This window comes from Macrobrachium nipponense, chromosome 28 (genome assembly GCF_015104395.2).
Source record: "Macrobrachium nipponense isolate FS-2020 chromosome 28, ASM1510439v2, whole genome shotgun sequence".
NCBI classification, from domain to species: Eukaryota; Metazoa; Arthropoda; class Malacostraca; order Decapoda; family Palaemonidae; genus Macrobrachium; species Macrobrachium nipponense.
In genome coordinates, this window is record NC_087217.1 from 66,200,610 (window position 1) to 66,213,416 (window position 12,807).

Sequence of the window (12,807 nt, forward strand, 5' to 3'; positions counted from 1 at the left end):
TGCCTTCCCTCACGGCTGCCAACACCGAACGCGGGGTCTCCATCTTGAACTGTCTCTTCCTGATGAAGTGATTCAAAGTGGAGAAGTTGATCACAGGTCTCCATCCTCCTGACGCCTTGGGCACCAAGAAGATGTGACTGTAAAACCCCGGAGACAGAGGCACCACTTCCTCTATCGCATCCTTGTCCAGCATCTTCTGCACTTCCTCCCGAAGAACCAAGAACTTCAGAGAATCTGGAGGATATGCCTTCCTGAGCTGCTGCTTGTCCGACAGAGGAGGAGAGAAGTCGAATGGCAGTAGGTACATCTACCACCCACTTCTCCACCCCATAACTCTGCCACTTGGCCCAATGGCCCGCCAGGTACCCTCCCACCCGTGGCGCAGGAGAGGGAGAAGCGCCTAACCTACCGACAGCCCCCTTTACCTCTGCCCCTTGGGCCCCTTCTTGGCTTAAGGGGGCCGGCCGGCTAATGCCATTTTTTAAGGACAGGACTTTGATATTCATACCACTTAATAAGGTGACTTGGGACATCTCCAAACCGCATATAATTTTCGCCTTTGACCTTCGGTTTTGTGACGCCAGGACGATTTATCCCGAAAATAACCATTTTTCAAACTCTTATCTCCTCCCTTGATATTTAATATTAAGACCTAGGATTACTACCATATATAGACCTGATGTAGACCTCCAATCGAATGAGGAGTTTTTTTTCTAAGTCATTTTTTTTGCTAGATATGATTTTTCAATATGGTAAAAAAATAAACCCTATAAATCAGGAGAAAAAAATGTATAAAAAAAAAAGACGAAACAAAAATTGGGAAAAAGGGCTTAATTTGATTGTTCTATAATGTCTTTCTGAGTTATATTCCAAATTCCAATGTTATAGCTTTTAAACTAAGTGAGAAGATAGATTTTGAAGGTCAATAAGTATAGTTTTGAGATACGGGCGTTCAAAGTTTTCCTTCGTATTTCTATAGACAATGTTAGTAAATAATGATTATTATGAATGTATATTTCTTTTTTGTGTATTAATAAACCAAAATTATTTTATTTATCATAATTTAATCATAAATGATGATCCCTTTGCTCATATATCGTAGCCTGGGGCACTGCGTGACGCAAGATGGGGCACTGCGTGACGCAAGATGGGGCACTCCTTCCTACGCAACTCTCTCTCTCTCCTTCACCAACCCGGCTTATTACAGCGAATTTTCTTCTTCTGTATGTTAGCGAGATGTTTTCCTTGTGTTTCCTCTTTGGCATGATGAAATTCTTGCCGAAACAAAGATAAACAAACGTAAATGCAAGAGACTGTCAGAGGTGACAATTTAATAAATCATTATTATGGATTTCATATTCCATTTTGGGTATTAAAAAACAAAAACTATGTTATTTATCATAAATGAAGATCTCTTTGCTCAAAGATCGTAGCCTTGGGCACAGTGTGACGTGTGCTGTCAGGCAAGACGGGGGCGTTACTACGCAACCCTCCCCTCTCTCTTCACTAACTACGCGTATATTATGATATTCTGTAATAATACTTGAGCGATTTTTCTTCGTCTGTATGTTAGCTAGATGTTTTCCTTGTCTTTTCCTCACTGGCATGATGAAATTCTTGCCGAAACAGATAAACATACATAAAACCAAATGAATGTCAGCAGTGAAACTCGAACGTGTAGACGTGTAGAGTACTTGAGGTTTGTGCTCGCACTGAATCATGGTTGAACTTGGTAGCTGACTGAAGTCTCCCTTCTCGACTCGGGAAATGTCTACAGATGCCATTTCTCCCAATTTCTTTGACAATAATTATCAAAATTAACGATAACAGAAGAAATATTGCATTTTCTTGTACGGATCAATGTTTTAGGCTTATTGAGTTACGTGAACTAATTACCCTGTAACTACGAAAGTAAGAGGAATTTTGACGAAATATTTCGTATACGTATTCTCAATTGCCATATGAAGCTCCATGAATTTTTTCATGAATTTGCATTTTTCACCCTATACCCCGGCCGGCCCCCTTAAAGGAACAAGAACGAAAGGGCCATTGATCCTCTGACCTGGGCTGAGTCAAATAGGAAGGCCCTGCCAAACTCTAATTCTTCTTGACTGCTGCTGGACAAGGGGAGGAGGAGGAGCTGGACGTCTCCGAGGACGAGACTCCGACTTAGACATGGCCTGGTGCACCGGTCTGTCTTTGGTGCCAGCCCGGCGCCGGTCTATCGCATTCTATCGCATTCTCAAACTTGGTCTGAGGAAACAAATAATGGGACTCCAACAGATCTCCATTCCTCAATGCCAGCAAGGAATCCGTGTCAACTGATCTCTCCATCCTAGACAAAGCTGTGTCTCTTCTAATCAGAAGACGGTAAGCCCATAAATTAACACTGAGGTGAGCCATATATGAAAACGCCTTGCCTCCGCACTGCAACAGACTGGCAAACAAGGATGCACTCCCCAACCCTTCTGGGGACCTGTCAGAAGCTATCTTGGCAATGACCACAGACCAGAAGTCCAGTCAAGAAATTGTCTGCAATGTGGAGGCTGCCAGAGATTCCAATGACGAGGCATATTGCGGAGACAAGGATGGAGCAGCCAACCTCACCTGCTCCAAAGTCAATCCCAGCTTCAGGCGAATGACGTCTGGGTTAAGATGGTGCGACATAAAAAATGCAGAGTTCGTAGCATAGTACTTCCTGTCTCGTGAGAGGCGGGGGTAGTAGCTTGGCAGAGCCCATAGAGCGAAGCGAACCGTCCCGGTCCGAAACAGAGGCGTTAACCTTATGCAAGACTGACTGGACATGCCCCAACAAGGGAAGCTGAAGAGATGATTTGGGAACCTGCGTAGCTCCCACCAAGGCTTCCAAGTAAGAAGGAGTGTAAGACGACCGAGCCTGAGTCCTACATTCCAAATTGTTGAACCAACGAATGAGATCAAAAACTTTCGAAAAGGAAGACAAAAACTCTTGCATGTCTCCCTCCTGCTCTGGCAATGGTGACTGATGACGAGAAGGATGTGTAGGCTCCTCTAAGGCACCTTCCCCATTAAAATTAACGGAAAGATCAGCAGCCAAACAGCCCAAAACACCAACTAACTTGTCTGGGCTAGGTCCATGCGTCAGCTCCCAAGACAAGCCCACTATAACACTAGGAACATCACTACGTACTCCTCCAACAGATAACTCATTAACATGTCCATGAATGGTCACAGGCGTGGCAGACATACGAACGTGAGTTGGAGAGGAATCCCGAACACTTGAGATCAAAGGAGAATCCCCCAGAGTTGAACTCTTGGAAGCACCAGTGAGAGGGGCAGGCAAACACTCCTGCTGTTCCAACTCTGCGCTCACCACCTTCGACCTATTGACAGGTGCCTTGAGATCCTTATGGCAACGAATAGGCCCTGGAGAAGAAGGAGCACTTGCATCATGTGCACGGACCGGGGAGGTTGCAACACGCTTGTGATGTGCATGGACGGGGGAGGTTGCAACATGCTCGCGATGTGCACAGACGGGGAAGGTTGCAACACGCCAGCGATTTGATGCAGAGGATGAAGCAGCCCCTGCAGATTGCACAAGAGAAATTATACTAACACACTCCGAAACACCAACACTCTCGAGAAAACGTCAGCATTGTTCCTCCCTCGTAGGCCAAGAAAGAGGAAAGTCCTTAGCCTTCCAACGCTTGATATGGCGACGTGGCGTAGAGGGGGAAGAGGGAGAGGAAGACAGCACTGGTTTCTTCGCAGGAGGCGGGGATGAAGCAACACGTTTCCTTCCAGTCCTCCCAACTGACAAGGCAGCCAACTTATCATACAAAACAGAGTCCAACCTCTTAAGCACTGCCTGGCATATAACCTCAGACTGATCTGCAAGAGAAGGCTCCGATGACATGGAAGGGAGATGTAGCGAACTGGGCGGCAGAGATGATGTCACGGCTGAGAGAGGCAGTGCAGAGGAGGCGACCGGGAGTGACATCATCGATGAGAGTGACGTCACAAGTGGTGATGACGTCACAGCTTCCCCTCGGAGTGAAAGGGAATCAGACGCCACTGGCGGAGGAATACACGATGGATCCCATGTAGTCATCAATGGGGCTGACGCCACGGCTTCCCTCTGACTTGAAAAAGAGGCAACAGTCACTGGCGGAGCAACACAAGATGGCTGACCTCGGCTACCCACGAAGACGAGGCTGGGAGGAGGGGGGTTAGGGAGCCTCCATAAAGTGCACTAGCAACCCCTCCAAGGATGGGGGACCCCCTAGCCCGAGCGTCTTCCAAATCGCCGCCATCTTGGACGCCTCCGACTCTGGAATCAAATTAACTCCTGAAGAAGAAGGGGCAACATTACAAAAATCAGCCTGGTGGCCTCCCGATACTTCCAGTGACAAATCAATGGAAGAAAAGGAAGGAGACACAGGAACAACACTACTATGGAGGGTGAATACTGCAGGAAACGAAGCATGGGGAAGAGGCAAAAAACCTTCCCAAGAAGGAAGAGTCGAAACCCTCTGATGCTCTCACTTGCTATAAAACTATTTCCATTGCTCTTTAGGCCATGCCCTGCATTCCATGCAAGGATTCATTATAGTGCAAAAATTAGAACGGCACCTGCTACAAGTGATGTGGGGATTGGTTGCCGCCAAAGCCAAAAAATGAGAACACGGAAAACCTGGAATTCCGGAGCACACACGTTGACAAGGCCGAGAAGGAGCAGAAGCCATAATATTCGCCAAACATACACACACTAAACACAAGCGAAATGAGCAATGAACCGGGTAAAGGCCAAGAGAGGTTAACCACGACTCTCGCCCAGGTGGTTAAAGAAAATACTGACGCGGTGGCATAGGTGAGTGGTCCTTGACCATTCTTCACCTGATCTATGTATGCATTGCCAGATGTCACAAGATTCCTTGCTTTCATCTGTTTTTTAACCGGATCCAGCTGGGCACTAGAAATCATCCATTGTTAAAACCGAAGGTTTCTTCACGTATGAACAACTGGACGTTATCTTATATATACAGGCAGTCCCCGGTCATCGGTGGACTTGGTTATTGGTGATCCGGTTTTACAGGGATTGTTTAGCGCCATAACGCGCAGAGTTACATTTATTGGCATCGATAATAGTTATGGCACTGATTCCTACCTAACAGAGGTGCCATCAACCAGTTATCTGCCCCATAAGCACCATAAATAGCCAAGTTTTGGTTAATGGCAATTTTCACTTATCATCAAGCTTGTCAGAACAGATCCCCCACCGATAACCTGGGACTGCCTGTATAGATATTTCTATAAGGATATTCTCGTGTAAATAAATTCTATAAAGTGACCCCAATAACAATAAAAAAATGCATCAGAAATCCATTGCTAGCTCAAGATTCTTCTAGACAAATCTAATATTATATTAAAAATAAAATAGTAAAGACAATAAAAAGAGAGTACTAAACTTTTAATATCAAAAGGTTCCGAGACTCTCAATAAGCTTAACCCATTTCCCTTATGTCAGCGCAATTTCCAATGTGTCATTAAAAATAAAATTATCACAAAAACACTGACTTAGATATGACAAATAATGCTATAGAGCAATGTCCAGTGTGTCATTAAAAAAGGGATTTTGACGTAAGGAAAAATCTATTTCTGGGCGATTGGCTCGTGTCGCCAGCGAAATATCCTTTAATCTATTATTTCTAGGGTAAATGTACTAACACATACCAGAGAATAAATAAATAAAGAAAAAGGTCAGTACAACTGACTCGCTCACCCTCCAAGAGGGTGTCGGTATGAACACTATGGCGAGTGAGACCACTACCACGAGCCGAATGCCAATAGAAATCTCCCACTACAAAATCCCCACAAGAGGAGAGCCGACCCACAGAGTGGGCAGCAACTACTACTACTCCATCCCATGCTGCCGACTGCTGCGCCTCTGGTGGCCATCCTGAAGTTAGCAGACAATCTTGAGCGATGGGATGGGTAGGGTGGGATTTCGCTGGCGACACGAGCCAATCGCCCAGAAATAGATTTTTCCTTACGTCAAAATCCCTTTTCTGGGCTCAGCTCGTGTCGCTGCGCGAAATCGTACCAGAGAAATAGCACAAGATTGTAAATAAAATTCAACAAAAAAGAGGTCTCAAATAAAAGATAAAATAAAATAAAAGAATATAATTGCTAATAAAGATACATATACACAATGATACAAAAATAGAAATATTGCTTAAATTAAACTTAATGCTAATAATATTTCTTAACTTAAGGCAATTTACATATATACAGGGCTTACATGGCATATATGTTCCGAAATAGTATCTGTGTATTGACATGTATCAAGAACTCTAGAGCAATTAAGACAATAAGTTGAACAGAACAAACTTCAATAATAATAATATATAAAGGAATGTATATAACTTAATATACAAAACCCGTAACCATTACAATTAAGATGTATCCCCTAGCATAAAAATAAGGGGATCACATCCAAGAGATCAATATATACAATCGATTGTGAGTGTCCCTAGCAAAAAAATAAGGGACACCCACCATATCATCATAAAAGCAGCTAAGACACAAGGTAACCGTAGATGAACAAGGCAGGAATAGACGAACTGTTGGGTGAGACAGGTAGAAAGGAGGACTGGATCTTCTACTAAAGATTAGGCCGAGTCGGGGGAAACTATGTTACCCGCCGCCACTGCTGAAAATTTCAGAGCTTCCAAGGACTTTAAGTAATGACGTTTAAATACTGTCGGCGATTTCCATCCAGTATATTTTTTCAACTCATCGAAGTTCATATGTTGGAAATAGTTAATTGAGGTGGCTACTGCCCTGACATCATGTGCTTTTGGAAAAGAGTCAGGATTGGCTTGTTTAATAAAGTACAGGATTTGCTGCCTGATGCCTTTAATAGATAAAGTACCACCTTTTTCTCTCTTAAAGAGAGGACCCGATGAGGATGAGGAGGTCCTAGACAGAAAGGCTCGTAAGGTCGATACTGGGCAAAGAGATATATCTTGTGGAAGGGGTAGTACCTTCCATGGTTCCCACCTCATCAAAGGATCTTCATTCTTAGCTATAAAACTACGTTCCGGAGAAAGTAGCACTTCCCCTGTGGGAAGGAACTGAATATGATCCGGATCTCTGGATAATGCCGACAGTTCTGAAATTCTAGCTCCTGAGGCCAAGCTTAATAAAAATAGAGTTTTTCTTAAGAGCATCATAAAAGAACATGTGTCATTATTAGTTTCTGAAGCCAGCTTTAGAACATCATTTAAGAACCATGATACTGACGTAGGCCTTACAGAAGGTCTAAGTCTAGCACACGCCTTGGGAATAGACGAGAAGTAGGAGTCTGTCAAGTCTATGTTGAAACCAAATTGAAAAATCTTTTTCAAGGCTGACTTGTTTGTCGTAATGGTGCTAGCTGCTAAGCCTTTTTCAAATAAAGATCTGAAAAAGGATATAGCTGAATTGATTGTCATGATTCTAATATCTGATTCTCTCAGGAAGGTTGCTAACTTTTTGACAGCAGCATCATACTGTCTCAAAGTTGAATCCCTTTTATCGGATTCCAAGAAGAGAATATTTTGAGGGTCAATATTCGCATTCCTTTTCGCTGCAAACTTCATGAAATCCATAAAGTTAGGGTTTTGAGAATTCCTGAGGAAGCGAACACAGTCTTCGTTTGTACTGACTGGGAGAGCTTGGGACTGGGAATCCGAAGAGGGCGAAGACCCAGTTCTAGAATTAGAGGGTACCAATTGCTCTTCGGCCAGTCTGGGGCTACTAGAGCCACTTGACCCTTGAATGTCCTGAGTTTGTTCAGTACCTTCATGAGAAGATTCACTGGAGGAAAGACATAAATCTTCTCCCAGTTGTTCCAGTCTAGGGCCAGGGCGTCCGTGGCATAGGCCAGAGGGTCCAGGTTGGGGGCCACATAACATGGGAGTTTGTGGTTCGCTTGGGATGCGAAGAGATCCACTTGTAGGCCTGGAACTCTCTGAAGAATCCATTGGAACGAACTGTTGTCCAGTGACCATTCCGACTCTAGAGGTACTGATCGGGATAGAGCATCTGCTATGACGTTTCTCACTCCAGCTATATGGGTGGAGGAGAGGTGCCAACTGAACTTGTCCGCCAGGGAGAAGATGGCTACCATGACATGATTTAGATGGCGCGATTTGGAGCCTCCCCTGTTTATACAATGTAACTACCACTGCGCTGTCCAAGACTAGCTTTATGTGGGAGTACTTTGGCGGACGTAACCTTTTTAGGGTCAAGAACACTGCCATTGCTTCCAGTACGTTTATATGGAACTGACGGAACTGAAGTGACCAAGTTCCCTGAACTTTCTTGAACTGGGAATATCCTCCCCAACCGCTTAATGAAGCGTCTGTGTGGATGGTGATCCCCGGAGGAGGAAACTGAAGGGTACTGAAATCGATAAGTTCTTGACTTTTGCCCACGGGCGAAGTCGATTCCGTAGAATCTGAGGGACTGAGGATAATTTGTCCCTGGACCTGACATTTGCTCGTGAGCGCCAGATTCTGGTTAGGTCTTTCAGTTTGGCTTTCATCAAGATGTTTGTCACTGATGCAAACTGGAGTGAACCCAGGATCCTTTCCTGAGTTCTTCTCGACGCCAGTTTGTGACTCAGAAATTGCTTGACTGACTTCGCTATTTCTTTCCTTTTGGTTGATGGAATCGACAGAGTATGGGAGGATAGATTCCATTGAATGCCCAGCCACTGAAAGTTTGACTCTGGAGTGAGTCTTGACTTGGTCCTGTTTATCTTGAAACCTAGATATTCCAGGAACTGAATCACTTTCAGTGTTGCTTTGTGGCATTCCTCGACTGTTGGAGCCCAGATTAACCAATCGTCGAGATACGCTACTACCATAACCCCTTGCGACCTTAGTTGTTGAACCACCACTTCCGCCAACTTCGTGAACACCCTGGGTGCTACGTTGAGCCCGAAAGGAACTACCTTGAAGGAGAATGTCTGGTCTCCTATTTTGAAGCCCAGATACGGACGGAAGTGTCTTGCAATAGGGATATGATAGTAAGCGTCTGTAAGATCGATAGAGGTGGTGACGGCCCCACGGGGAAGTAAGGTCCGTACCTGCGAGATCGTGAGCATCTTGAACTTGTTGCAGCGGATGGCTAAGTTTAAGCGGGACAAGTCTAAGATTACCCTTCTTTTTTGTGAGCCTTTCTTTGGCACGCTGAATAAGCGTCCTTGAAATTTTAACCTGTGACTCTCGCTATAGCTCCTTTCTGAAGGAGGTCCTCCGCATACTCCGTCAATTCTTTGGATGGAAGTTGGCGGAAAGGTCTGGATGGGGGCGGGTCCGCTATCCAGCTCCAACCCAGACCTTTTGACACAATGCTCTGCGCCCACTTGCTGAAGTTCCACCGGTGGCGGAAGTGAAACAGTCTCCCTCCTACCTGAACATCCTCATTGGCTTTGGTAGCCTCCTCGGCCTCCCCTGAAATGCTTCCCTCTATTGAAGGGCCCTCCCGATCCTCTCCCACGAAAGGATCGCTTACCTCTGCCTCCCTTACCCGAGCGGTCATACTTCTGGGAAGCCTGACCCTCGAAGACTTGATTGTAGGCTGGAGAGAGAGCGTAAGAGGTGGAGGGTTGAGGCTGGGGGGAAATAACATAGATTGGCTGCGACTGAGCCTTGGAGGTAGAAGGTTGAGCTGCTTGCACCAACGGGACAGCTGGAACCTGCTGTGTAAAGCGTGGCTGTTTCTTCTGGTAGGGCTGGAAACGTCTGGGTTTCCTTTGAGCCTTACCCCTGACCACTTGATCTTGGCGTCTCTTGGCCGTAAGACCCCAACGATCTTTAAGGCTTTGGTTTAATCTCGTAGCCTCTGCCTGGACCTCCTTCACCATCGCCTCTGGGAAGAGGTCTGCTCCCCAGATGCTCGATGTAAGCAACTTATTCGGCTCATGCCGAATTGTTGCTTCTTGGAGGACATGTTTCCTACAATTCGTCCTAGCCGTGGCGAACTCAAACATATCAGACTGTACCGTTTGAGTCAGAGACTTGGTGAGAAGCTTAAAGAGTGGCTCAGAACCATAGGAAATGGTAGCCACCTCGGTCATGGCCATGGTATTAATAGACCTGGCTAACCTCGATTTGGCATCGAATTCCGCCTGAATAAGGCTATCCGGAAGCCTAGGTAGCTTCTCACCAAACTGCTCCATAGCACAGTCTGGTTTGAGTTTGCCCGCTGAAAAGGTGTTGGGCAAATCTTCCCACAACTCACCGGCTGAGGGGAGTAAAGGAGACGTAGGGTCCGCTTCTTTCAGCTGAGGCATCGAATCCCCCTTCTGGGCTGCTGGAATGGTGGTTGTAGCGATCTTTGTCAAGAAAGGGAGCGGGGTACTCTCTTCCATTGTAAAGATCGTAAACGGACTCTTAAACGGTTGAATCTTTGTATTGGAACAATCCATGTCCTCTAGACACCTGAGCCATTCTCTCTGAGCCTGGTCTCGTGAATAGAGGACTGTCTCTTTCGGTACCTTATCGTCCCGAGTCATAGCCGAGGCGGTGAGCCTGGCGTAGCCGATGAACGGAGGCTGAAGGTCTTCCGGGTAGAACTCGAAGTCTTCAATCCTCCGAGTTCCACATTCCGGGATAGAGATAAGCCCGTCTTGGAAGGGGGCGTATGATGCTACTCTCCAAGGATTGTTCATTGAGAACGGAGGTAGAGAGTCATACGGGGGTAATTGGGCTCCCCCTGTGCTGAAAGATGGGGAAGAAGCTAGTGGAGCTTGGCTCAGTCCGGCTATAATGTTGTCCTGAGAGTTGATCCTATCAGACAACCGGGAGATCATTTGTTCCATACTGGATTTCAGAGAACCAACCAGATCGCCCACTTGTTGCAACAGACCAGCGTTGGAATCCAAAGCCGGAGCTGCTGCGGAGGTGGAAGGGTGGCTCTGAACCGGAACCAAGGGTAGTGGAACTGTCGACTCCGCTGGAGTGTGTGATCTCTCCCTGGAAGATCTACTCCTAGAGGATTTAGAGCCGGACCCAGAAGCTTTAGACCTCTCTGCTCCGGGATTTCTAGCCGGAGACTTACGAGAAGAAGATGACGCCGACGCCGTCTTTTTAGACGACGACGACGTCTTGGTCAAGGTTTTTACAGCTTGACCTTTGACCTTGGGTCTAACGGAAGCGTCAGGAGAAGTATATAATTCAGTACCTGTAAAGCCTTGGAAGGATGGAGAGGTTGCAGGGGTAGAAGATCCAGTGGCACCCAAGGGCATCCCTTGGGCGTCCAACGTACCTACCTCGACCAACAGGTCGTCTACACCTACCATAGGTTCAATATTAATGTCCAATGTCGCGACTTCCGAGGAGATGTCCTGGCCTTGATCCGTTAACGAGGCAGCCAGCTGTTGCTGAATGAAAGCGATAGTCGGGGCAGCCTCTGCTGGGTCGACGTAGCCTGTTGACTTGCCTCCGGGGAAGATCAGTACCGCCAACTTCTTTTCAAGAATGTAGGGCATACCCTTGGCGGCGTTCTTCCCAAAACCGCCGACCCAGGCCCGCAGGGTTGCCAGTGCGGTATCCTTCACAGCCGGAGCCTGGAAGAGAGGGTATTGATTAGATTTTAAGATTAAACTTAAAACTAAAACTAAATTAAAAGCTTAACTTAAAATTATAGGGGCTGCAAAACCCCATGAATTTTTATCTTAAGTTTGGAAGATTGAATTTAGAAAACTTAAGAATTATAACAAAATGGGGACTGGCTAACGGAGTTGGAATACTTACCCCGTCTAAAAGCTGGCTCACCAGATCATAACAGATGGTGCACGTCTCGTGATACCAGACCTGGATGTCCCCGTGCGGAGTCGCGCATGGAGCATGGGACCGGCAAACTTCATGTCCACATGGGTCTTGAAGTGTGGCGGCGCATCCCGGATGCTCACAGTTGGTGGTCTGTAAGTGAAAAGACACATGAGTATCTTAAAGGTTATCACTTACAGGCTAAAGGACAGAAGAACTCCGTTGCATGCCGGAGCTCGGAAAAAATTTGGGCATAACCCCTCCCTTAACGCCTGAATAGGCTATAACCCCGGAGAGATCCGGTGAGACAGGTGAGGGAGGGGGGATGGTTTAAGGTAGCTTAAGATAAACTTACTAGTTTAACATAACAGAACTTAAACCTATAAAATACGAACGTACCGGACTAAGTCCAGTGCGTGGCGGAGTGTCGTGACTCAGCGAGCCGGAGTGGTTAGTAGAGACCAACTGTATATCCCGGTCCACCCTGCTGGGTGGACTAGCACCTTTCCGCTGGATGCTGGGGCTCCGGTGGCAAAGGAGCCCCAGTAAGGTGGGAAAGGGCGAGAGGACAAACAGACTCGGGCTAGCAACGGAGCGACGGAGTAGCGACGGAGGGGGGAAAGGCCCGTCCCCCCACCTTTACCATCCGGCCGGACCGAGAAGCTGGAGAGGTCGAGTCCAGTCTGGGTCTGTCCCGTCCCTCTACTCCCTCCGCCTGGGGGGGGGGAGAGGGAGGCAGGCTCGGTATGCGGAGCGAGCATGGGAAGACCAACCCACCCCCCGACTCTATGGAAGAGCGGGAGGGGGGAAGAAGACTGGACAGGCGTCTGGCTGCTCCGTGATCACGTAGTGACCACGGGGCGGTAACTACAAAACAATGAGACAATAAGGCCTAGAAAACACAACCGGCTGATCAGAGAGATGCTATCGGGAAGCAACCGAACTGAGGAGCGGTAGCATATGGGCCCTATGGGCCCTAACCTAGGCTAAATGAAGCCAGACGCCT

At 46.8% G+C, this 12,807-nt stretch overlaps 1 protein-coding gene across 1 annotated transcript in view; it reads right to left on the reverse strand.

The window, feature by feature from the left end:
- The window catches only part of LOC135201222 (intermembrane lipid transfer protein VPS13B-like), a 295,068-nt gene that overhangs the window by 257,786 nt on the left and 24,475 nt on the right, over nucleotides 1–12,807 (reverse strand). The window lies entirely within an intron of this gene.